The 12,092-nt window shown below is 33.9% G+C and overlaps 2 protein-coding genes across 5 annotated transcripts in view; one reads left to right on the top strand and one right to left on the bottom strand.

Moving 5' to 3' along the window:
- LOC105150663 (uncharacterized) overlaps positions 1-12,092 on the top strand; it is a 398,699-nt gene that overhangs the window by 178,282 nt on the left and 208,325 nt on the right. The window lies entirely within an intron of this gene.
- Positions 1-12,092, bottom strand: part of olf413 (DBH like monooxygenase olf413) — a 345,980-nt gene that overhangs the window by 303,063 nt on the left and 30,825 nt on the right. The gene's annotated exons all lie outside the window — the stretch shown is intronic.

Here is a 12,092-nt window from a genome sequence, read left to right as displayed (position 1 = left end):
AGTGACTTTCATATCAATTTTTTATGTACTTGGAGTCGCGCCGCCACCGCGTCGCTTGACATCACGCTAATTATTAAATGCTTTCAAATAGCTCGTGCTAACTATTTTTTGCAAAAAGAAACGGAACACTGTTAATCTTTTAGAATTTCTTGCACATTTTAATTGCATTTCTTTCCTTATAATATTATATTAATAATAATTGAAGGATTTACTGCAATAGTAAATTCTAACCCACATTCAAGTCTACGTAAAAGTTACACATTTTTGCAAAATATAGGTTTTTACAAAATATAGGGCCCACTGTATATAGTGAGCCTTTCAACTGTATAATAGATATATAAATCAATGCATAAGCAATAATCCGACATCAATAATAGCATGCAACAAGCTTTGTCATAGAAACAATAAATGCAGGTCAAGATCTCTCAATGAAAAATTGCAATAGATTGTACAAAGAGAGCTCTTATGACAATGGATGTCGATATCAAAACGATCGAAGCCGATTGAAAATATTGAGCCATTTAATTCGAACTTGTAAAAGTTCGAAGAACGTTCCGGTTAGCACAAATGCCGGTAAACACGATAAATGATGACAAAGAATAGACTCACACGTTCTTCACGATGTATTACTTCGTTTATCAAGTCACGTTTTTAGAAAGCAGAAAAATGAGAACGAACGACTGCTCCATTTCCATTGATGTTACTATTACATGAAGAATCGTTACTTTCTTTGAAGAAACACCTTTGAAAAGCCAGGATCGTTAGTTGGTCACATAATAAGTAAAATTGGAACCAATCTGACATATGAGACGCGATTACTTTACTTTCCTTGTGGCGCGTCCATGAGAAGCTGCGTTTGAGTGAGAAGAATCAAGGATTTCATTGTATTACTGTTCGCGACAAAAGTGGAACTTTAATTGTCGCTAAATTTTAATAAACTCGCTGCAGACGCAAGAAAAACATTAATCATTTCAGACTGAAAAGAAACTGAAGAATTAAGGAAAGTACAGTAAATGACATTTTGCACAGGTACTATTTAACGCTAAACGCGGTCTCGTATACTAATAAATTAAATCAACTAAATTTAAAATTCTTGTAACATAATTGCGAGTAATTATCATCATTTTTATTTAATTATGTTTCATGAAAATATATAGCGCACTCATTAATCTTCATTATCCTCTTTATTTGACGTTAGTCTTAAAACAACGAAATACGATTTAACTGATTATTTTGTAGAAATAATTAATATTGCTAATAATTATTTAATCTTTATTTGTGAAAAAATATTAAAATAAAGTTATTCTTATGAAATTATTAAAATAAATGAAAGAATCGAAACGAAAGAAGTATAGTAAGCGTAATAGAAAGAATTGGTTAAAATTTAATTACTTACGATAACGTATCATTCTGTGACAGTTATAATTATTCAAAGAAGCTTTTAGCGGAAATGATCTAACACATTAATTCCATTCGTTCATGAATAACGAAAGAAGCATCGAGGTCATCGCTAAATTTTGCTTGTGTGATAGCGGGATGCACAGAGCATTTTTCATAGAAATTACGGTTATCGCTGCCCTATCGTAGCTAATCCATGTTCTCGAAAATCGTTTTAACCTCCGGCAGGAAGTGACGTAGCAGCAGAAGGCCAGAAATAAGCCGTTTTTGTCCCGGAACTGGATAGACTGTGCCCACTAGCGATCAGAGAGAGAGAGAGAGAGAGAGAGAGAGAGAGAGAGAGAGAGAGAGAATATAGCTTTGCACCATTCCTCGCGGTAATTAAATCGAATGTTCTCGAGAAGAAAGTGCACCGTTTCGGGTACGACTGAATCGAACGGCCGAGGCGAAGGGATCTGTCGTGAAAGGGGCTGATTGCTCGCTAATCTTCGCAAAATTGCGCCGCACGGTGCGGGAGTAGAACGTCGCCGATTAGTCGAAGATCTCCAACTTCGACGGCATTGTTTCACAATTCGCACGGCAGAGTCGCGCGAAAGCGATTAACGTGTAGGAAACTGTTACTTCCTGACTTCGTGTTCAGAACAAAGGCTCGTGAGTGCCGGAAAGTGCCTTTCATCATTAATGCTGGAATAACGACATCAATATATGTGCCGATTATTGACTACTACTCGATTATGCTTGTTAATAAAATCGAGAAACTTGTCGCCAGAGAGCTGTTGCTCTACAAATAATTCTTAATATTAAAATTAAGAAAAAAGATTTAGTAAAAATTGTATTTTACGATAGTATGATATTTAATCAGCATGAAAATTAAATAGTCCAGTATCCAGCATTAATTAAACAAAATTTCTTTTGCCATAAAATTACTAGCAAGATATTGAGGTACCTTATAAAAAAAATTCAATGTTCTTTGTGCTCCCTTTTTCAATTTTAAGCTCAACCGTGCACGGTAAGTTTTGTCTTATCTTCAGCCTTCCGTTTCCGCGTTATCTCCAGCATGGAAAAATTTCTCGTATGAATAACCCGTGGACTAAATGAGCTCGACTGCGCGTTCACAGCTCCACATATTTATATGAATAACAGCAAACCCCTGGGATTTCAGTCCGAAACAAAGGATCATCGACAGACACGGGCGAGAGTGGATTTGAGCATTAGGAATACGGATATATACTTATTTTATGCCACACACACGGACTCCAATAGAGTGGATACGCGTCACCGTCGAGATCCGGAATTGTATTATCTCCATCGTGCCGCAGGGGACTAACTGAAATTCCACTGCAGCTATAAACACAACACTCTAGTACACACATGTACATGTATAAGCATGGAAACATGGCGTTAGTGGGTTCAACACTATTCATTCTGGTTCATAACCTGGACCCCTTGAAGCTCTTTTTCGATAGCTTACATCATGAATGGAATGGGAAACATCAGCTAAAGAGTGATCATATTTAATGGGAATAAATTTCTCAAGATTAGGATGGACACAGTTATTGGCCACTGATCATAGAATAACAGAATAAGCTAACAACTTGTTACTTTTATATGTAACACGTTATTGAAGTCAAGGTCAACAATTCTATAAAAATTACTTATCATTATTTACCATGTAATAACAAATATTTGCTGTTATATTGTAAATAATAATTAATTTTTATAGAATTGAAGAAGAAATATATTTCTCTATCTTTCTTCTCCAGTAACAGATTTCTTTATTTTTTAAATGTAATGTTCTTAAACAATCTTATTAAGACGAAAATAAATAATACATAAACAAGTTTGCATTACATATATAAGTATACGAATATATAATATGATGATATACTTTAATTTTCTGATTTAAAAAAATTGTTTACTTGATCTTATATGTAATTATTAATGAAAATAGAAGAAATGAATTTTTAATGCTTAATATTATCGTGAATCTATCAATTTCCAGTTAAACTAAAACTTCAGATTTAATTTCTCAGCCGAAATACACGATATCTTGTTACGTGTCGTCACTTTACGAACGAAAAATCTTTCTCATAAGTAACATATAAGCTTCCTATTAAGGTTAAGTGTTAGGTACTAGACTACTTCTTTCATTCGCTTCATAGTTCCCTCTTTTATCCACGTTAGTAGGTATAAGAATATGGCCTCGGTACAGTCAGTAAGCACGGAAATGGCGAGGAAAGAACCCCCAGCTCTCTAACAATGGAGGAAATTAACCGTCACGTGTCAGGTAGTTCCGTCATTACTGTCCCTCAATCATTTCGCTTCATTCGCAGCTCTGGCTCTTTTTTTAATCTACTTTCGCGCACGATTCAGCTTTCAATCCTTCCTGAGATATACTAAAGCTAATTTATAATCTTAATAATCTTTTTCTATATTTGAAATTTGTTTTATATCTTAAAACATATAAAATATTAATTTACAGCTTTTAGTTTTTCTTTAAAAATATATATTACTTATACATAAAAAGAAATGTCAGTTTAAAGAAATAAAACTAAAACCACATTAATATTAAGTGTCGCCTTAATAATTTTCTATATATTTCAAAACTATTCAATATACACTTTTAGATAAAAAGGAGCAATCGTAATTTAATCCCTTGAGGAGAATTAAATAACATTTTATTATTTTTAATAATTCATATTGAAATGTAAATCAATAAATAATTTTTCGAGCAATAAATATTTTTTCGGGAGATAATAAATATCGCTTTGATACAGTCATCCTCTGTTAGTAATACAATCTTTCTTGCATTTCCTATCTCGTTAACTCATTTTGATATTATATTTCACATTGTTTCATAAAATCCACCTCAATTTAAACACGGAGAGGAATGGAAAAAATTTAAAAACGTTTTCAGCTTAGAATCAATAGAATCTATTAAGCGTCTATTAATCAATACGAAACTAAATTATTAATATACTTGTTTTGATGTGTATATATATTAATATCACTCAATAATTATCTTCTAAATTTAAATTGAAAATAAATGTAATTATTAAAATAATTTGAAATATTCATTGAAACAATAGCAAATATTATACATTTTTAAAAGTTACGGCTATACAGAGAGATATAAGAATTAAAATATGTTATTGATATAATAAAACATCAATTAAAAAATATTTTAAAAAATCAGTAAAGTGTTTTACTCAATAAAGTGTTATACGAGTCTAAAAATTTTTAGCTATGTCGTTGAATTTATCTCGTGTCTCCTGCATTATTATACATTAGCTAAAGATAAGAAATTATTTAAAATGCTGTGTATAAGAAGGTATTACAATATAAATAGAAAAGAAAAAAAGGAGCATGTTATTTTACTATGCGACGAATGGCCTTTATGAAATCGCGTTTCTACTATTATAAATAAATATGTGTTAAATATGTATACTTATTTCTTGATCACTCGAAGGCATGAGTACTACTAGTGACGTCATCAGTCGTTGCAAGATCTCTTAAAAGAGATTTACGTCTGTGTGACTATATAATAAAAGATTGATATCGTGCGACAGAGCAAAGCAGATGAAAATAGTACAGAAAATAAATATTGCTGGTTATAAAAATATAGGAATATAAAATAATATGAAATGTTTAATAAATATAATGATAGATAAACGATATGTACGAATTTACATCGATGAAAATAAATTTAATTAAAGAGAAATCCTATATTCGGTTAAAGCGGATCTTAGTTTTTAAGGATGTTTTGACTATTCAATATCAGCTAAAAGTATCAGTCAATCAGTGAAAATAAGCTAATATCAATCAATATCATTCAAAATATTTTAATGATTTTAATGATAGCCCATAAATATGCCCTGAAACCAAAAAACGAAGCAAATAATTTCGTTTATAATGGCTTTATGTAGCAAAATGACAAATCTCTCTCTCTCTCTTTCTCTCTCTCTTTCTCTCTGCAGTTTTGGGTCAATAACTTTTAAACGAATAAGTCTTCTCCTGCTCTCAAGTTAAGCTCGTGTTTATGTACGATATTAAAAAAAAAAAAGGAAAAGCGTATGTAATAACGAAAAGATTGAATTTAAATAAACTTTTGTACAAATATTTATTGCTATATGATCACTATATGTTTAAAATTTGATTTAATTCTTAATATTATTTTCTCATCAAATTTACAAATAAAAATTACAAAATATGATTTTACATAAAAATCAAGACTAACAAAGAAATTAAAAAACTTTTAAACCAATAAGAGAATTGTGAATTCAAATTTTATATGAATATTCAGATGTAATCATAGAACAATTCATGAAATTTTTATATTTTAGCAATATTTTAAGATGTGACATATATCCTTAAATGTTCTGTGTGAACCGGATATCTGGTTCAGCAAACTGTCGAAATCTTTTTCGATCTTGAAACTTGAAATACATTCATGAACAGAACCAAAGTAATAATATCACTTGTTAAATTTACAAGCAATCTAGTAACTTTTTAATGCTATTAAATATTATTTATAATACTATTAATAATAAAATATTAAAAAGAGAATCTACATCTGCGAATAATTTTATTGCAAACATTATAATAAAAATATAATGTAAAAATATATAATAATACAACACTTAATATTTTTTAACAGTTTTGACAAAATAGTATTCTATAAGATTCAACGTCAAATCATTAATTACTCTGTAATAATTGTTTCTATAATTATTCGTTAATTATATCATTAGTTCAGTTCTAAATTCAGAATCTAAAAAATATCCAGATGAATTCTCAGTTATTACACCACACTTTTTCTTTTCTTTTTAATATCGTACACAAACACGAGCTTAACTTAAGAGCAGGAGAAGACATCGAGAAAGAAGAGAAGAAAGGGGCCCGGTCGTCTCACTCACAATGCCCAGCTGACCTGGGCCAGACGGCTCGTCGTTATTAAACCTAAATCATTTGCGTCAGCCACGACTGCCATAACTCACGACCGCCTTAGTGAAATATGACCGCCGTTCAAATTATTGTGCCTCGAAATCTGTGCCACCTCCGACCTCTCGCCCGTCCGTCGACAGTGTTTCTCGCAAGGAGAATGAGAGTCTTGGTCTTTCTTCTCCTTCTTTCTCCTTGCCTCGATCATTTCGCCGAAATCTTCGTCTCCGCGTCATCTGAAAACGTCTCCCAGTCGAGACGATTCCGTAACGTGATTATGATTTACTGCGCGTGTCGGAGGCCTTACATTTAAAGCCTCTCTACACTTAATTTCGCGACCTCGATCGTTATACTTTTTGGATAGATGAGTAATCTCATTCCCAGGATTCGTTTTCTAGGAATCTTATCTTTTTTTTAGCTTCTATTAATGTCCGTATAATTTCGTGTCCGAAATTTGTCATGCAGGTATAAAACCCTGACTGACAGCGCATCAACATTCATTTTCGCTTTTCTAAATAGTGTTACAAAATGCAAAACATAAATAAGTTGATTTTAATTTATGATATATTTTTGAGTAGCAAAGAGAAATTTTAAAGATTGCACTGTCAACGAATTATAATTTCACAAAATGCACAAATTCAATATTTAGTACCGTATATCATGTTCCATAGAATTCATTAATTATTACTACAAGATACTTTCCTGAGATTAACTGTTTAGTTTACATTTCTTGAACTTGATACTTACCCACCCCAAAAATAACGACTGTATAAGAATATTCGTTCTGACAGCATATATTTATTCATTTTGTCGAACATGTGCGATCACAAAATTGCATCGTTTATATACGACAAGCGCGTTCGGCAAAGTGCGCCCTTGTAGCGAAATATCGTAGCATGTATCGCATAATATTAAGGCTCGTCGGCGAGCGGTCGACTGAAATCGTTCAGCTCGCGTACGTCTTATTTATTAGTCATGTAACCGCGTCGGTCGTACCTTACAAGGGCAAGACACGGGCAGACTAAAGGACAGTTTGATGAATAGCCGCTGTTTATATATTCACTTAAGCCCGAATAATGGCTTTATAAAACATGCTTTGATATTCGGCCACTTGTTACCATTCGTCTTTTATAGCCCTAATAGCTAATTGGAATTGAGATAAAAATAAAGACACGCTGATCCGTTAATCACGTGAAAATCTACAGTTATAAATAAATTGGTATAATTTTATCAAAACCGTATAACATTTAAATAATTATAAATCTCGAGTTGATTTCATACACTTATCTTAATCGTATTCGAATTAAATTTTATATATATATATATATATATAATCTCAATGTTTCTCGATAAGATTTTTGCACCTAAAATTTTAAATATCCCTCTTAAAAAATAGTTCTTAATTTACGATTATATAAATGTAAAGCAAATATTTTTTAGATCGTTAAAAACAGGTAGCACAGTGATCATTAGAAATAGGTACACGCTATGTACAACGCGTATATAAATCAACGGAAGATAGCTGCGTTTCATAAAAAGCAGCAGTGCTAATTATAAAATTTGATTGTCGAAACGAGACCACAGACTGGCGCCCAGTATACTTTCTCAAACTGCCGTGGGATGTATTTCTGGAATTTGCGCAAGAATCTCTTTATGTCATTTGTGTTTTTATGAGATTACGCGCGTACGTTCATTTCCGCAAAAGGTGGCGACTGCGAGTGAAGTCAGGCTACAGCACGAGTGAAATGTGGCGAAAGCTTGATTACTCGAAATTAGATTTCCAGCGAGTTTAATTTCTAGAAAGGTTTCCTCACAATTGACGTCGTCGTTGCTTGCTGCATTGCGTGGATATACTTGCTGCTCTTTAAAAACAAAGAGGATGCGTTATAAATGTATACGTGACTGGCGATTCGCAAATTCGGAGAAAATTAATCAAGAACTGACTGTCTCTTTTTCACAACAAAAGAATAATAACTGTTACATTTTTTAATATAATATAAATAAATATTTAATAAAAGTTAACAGAAATAGTAGTTAAAATAATTTGAATTAAATATATTTCTTAAATCAACAAAATTTCACAAAATCGTCATTAGAATACTTAAAATTAATTATTTGTAAAAAGATTAAGTAATCTATATGAACATCTCTTGTATCTGAAATCTTCGAGCACTGATCTTTAGACATTTTTTCATTATGTAATATGAAGCTCGTCCTTTGTGCGATAATGTGATTGGCTATCTTTTATTATAACTTTTCATATAGCAACATGCAATTTTAGTAATCGTCATTATTCTTAGTTCGTTTCCTCAAAGCTAAAAGGTATAGCGCGATGCTTCTGCGTACAAGAGATTCTCTGATAATATATCATTCACTTTTATATTCGTAATGCATGAGAATCCCGGTAAAAGGATGTAAGAATTCAACTGTGCCATATAAAATGTATGTTGTTCGAGATTGAAAGAAGAAAAAAAAAACAAACTTGTAACTGGCAAGTGATTGCGGCAGTATAATTCTGAAATATATCTCGGAGGAGACGAAGGGCCACTTATATTCCGTACACCGCGCCATGACCGCAAGGGGTAAAAGGGATTAGTCAACTCTGTCCGTTATATATCACGGGCTTAGGCCACAGAGCGGTGGACGGGTAAAGTATCCACGGGGTATAAACATTCCGACCTGTCGGCCGCTTCAAATTATGGTGAAACTAACGTGGCGGGGAAGGTGCACGTCGAAAGATGGCATGTCACAGACGTAATGTCGGAATGTGTTTCACTCTAATGTTGCGCCATGGTTGTTTTACGCCTATCTTTATATCCCACGTTTAGCGTCCGATCGTATCAATCGAAGCGCGGAATACGTAATATCATATACCACGTCTGTACATTAATTATATGTATTTCAAAATCACAGACAGGCACGTTTAATACGAATCGCGATAGCGAATTTTGGAGTATTACAATAGCTGATAATGGTTACGTTATAATGGAAAATTAATTGGTGATTAGTTATCGAAAAGCAGGTTAATGTACATTAACAATGCACGATGAAAAGAGTAATTTACCTCTACGCACCGCATGCGTAAACATTAACGCACAACACACAACACAAATGTCCATAAAAGAGCTATAAAAATCAATGGACCCGAAAGATACTGAAGAGAGAAAACAAATACGCTATCAGTCCTATATCAAATTATACGATGGTAATAGTCCCCCGATCCTACAAATCCCTCATTCTTCTACCTGCTATTCTCACACCTTCCTCTGCCCTGACGCAACCGGTGTTCTTATCGGAACTAAAATTAATCCAGCGGCGAGATGACTCGCGCCAAACTTTAGACCAGCTCGCCCAGTGCCACACAAAAGAGATGCTCGTGAAGATAAAACGCGGCCGCACCAATCAGCGAGAAATCTTTCTTTCTGACAGTGTTTTCGACCACGGAAGGGTCCGTTTGTCTAAAACGCAGGAAAAATGTAATAGTAGCCGGTTCGGGAATGGTGCTCTTCTTTTTGGGAAGAAGTAGGACTTTCTACTGGAATACAATAGACGTAATGGGCGGTTGTGCGGGCAGACATCTTGGTGGGCCAAGGAGTCCTCCAGGCGGATGTAAGAAACTCGAAGAAACACGCCGGGAGGTCCTTCAACATTTCCTCCCTCGCGTCGCCCCTCTGCCCCTCTTGCCGATACATCATTCTTCTCACAATTTGTCCGAAAGCCGTGAAAAGCTGCGGGTTTTCTTAGAGCGACACGGAAGCACGGCAACGGAAGCGACAGTTACTTATCCCTGGAGGTTACACCCTATTGCGGTGAAAATTTTTCACAGATGACCTTTTTCTCCTATTGAACTCTTCCCTTTTTTCCCATCGAGATTGTGTCACGACTGGCAGGTCACTTTGCGATCGCAGGAGCGAACAACGGCTTTGGGATCAGGAATAGAAATCGGTAAAAATATTTATGTCTTTCATAAGGTAATGTGTAACAATTATAACGTATGCAAGTGTACGTTATTCTACGATATATTCATTTAATGAAAATAACAAACGATATGCAAATGACATTACGAATTTAATGGAGTTAAATGGAACAGCATTAATTTGCTTTAATAAATCCGATAAATCATAATAAAATGTAATTGTCACTTATGAATATATAAGAGCAGCCTAGCGTAATATTAATTAAATAGAATGTGTTGCGTGATGTATGTATTAACAAATATTTAAAATATCTATAAATATGTTTGATTTTCCACGGTTTACAAAACGAAATAAAAAATAATAATTCGAAGCTTCACAATACCAACATTTAACAAGAAATTCCGAAGTAAACATTTTATAAAGCGTTAATATGCATTTTAATTTATATTTAAAAATCGTTAACTAAATATATTGAATAATGTGTCTACTTGTAAAAAATACATCAATAAAATATATATATTCAATACATTTATTTAAAATATTTATTTACGAATAATTTCTGTCGCTGATTATTTACTAGTGTTTGTAGTTTGCAAGAAGCATGAGATCGCTTTAAAATAAATACTGAAACAAATAAATCGCGATTACTTGGATATGCAAAGTATACATTAATTTCGGAAGGATGTAAGATTAACAATTTGGGATTACCGTCGGACATGCTCGCAGCTCTATTTTTCTCCGGCTAGATACATCTAAGCGTAGAGGCTACACAACGAGGAGAACAACAGAAGTTGAAGGGTGGATCGCGGATGATAGAGAATGGACAAGATAGAGAGAGAGAGAACGAAACAGAGAGATAGAAGAAGAGACATTGGGGAGATCCAGGAGAGGATGGTTGTATATCGCGTGTCGGGTCGAGTCTCATTGTCTTCCTGTCAGGACCGCGCAAATATTGCCACCATCTCTAGAACGACGACTATGGCCATATACCTATGCAAACAGCCGGATAATATGCGCGCGCGTATGTAGGGGTACGTAGGTAGGTAAGTGGAGGGTCCGTATTTCTGACAAAGCTTCCCGTGTGCGTCACTCCTTTGACACGAGCGCGCCGGCGGTCGTATAAAGGATGACAAATCTCGCGCGAGGGATTTTCGCGATTCCCGGCGGACGGTCTCGTTTCCGTGAGAGACTCGATAATCTCTCGCCCCCGAAAGCTCTCCCTCCTTCCCATTCTCTCTCTCTCTTTCTCTCTCTCTCTCTCTCTCTCTCTCTCACACACTCACTCACTCTTTCTCTGTCTCGGTGAAACACGTTGTGATTCGATAGAAAATTCCTGTCGCCTGCATGTTTGATAAGACGTCCCTCAATTGGCGTCGAGATAGATTCGACAGCGTACTGCTCCGCATTAGGTAATTTCTAATAGAATTTGTGACAAGAAGTCTGATCGAAAGATTGATCGGCAAAATTAAAATGAGACAATTTGGCTATGAACGTAATTTTTAAGCACAAAGAAAAAAATGTGAACAAATTTTAATTTTGTATTTTCGAAAATCAAAATATATCTTTGACAATATATTTAAACAATATATTTGACCTATAAAAATAAAGAAATTAATTTGAAGTAAAATGTGCCGCATTTCGGATGTGTGGTCTGACATGTCAACATGATGGATTACCTAAAGTGATTCTCACTATTTTTACGGATTATTAAGCTCTGACCGAACTTTGATGTGACAGAGGGCTGATTTTCAGGGTTTTTAATTTAAGCATTAGAAAAGTAAAAAGTCTACTGAAATCTTAAAAAGTCGTTATTTATTTTTAATTAAATTAAAGAAA

This window comes from Acromyrmex echinatior, chromosome 13 (assembly GCF_024713525.1).
Source record: "Acromyrmex echinatior isolate Ae372 chromosome 13, ASM2471352v2, whole genome shotgun sequence".
NCBI lineage: Eukaryota > Metazoa > Arthropoda > Insecta > Hymenoptera > Formicidae > Acromyrmex > Acromyrmex echinatior.
This window is presented reverse-complemented; position numbering and strand designations above follow the sequence as displayed.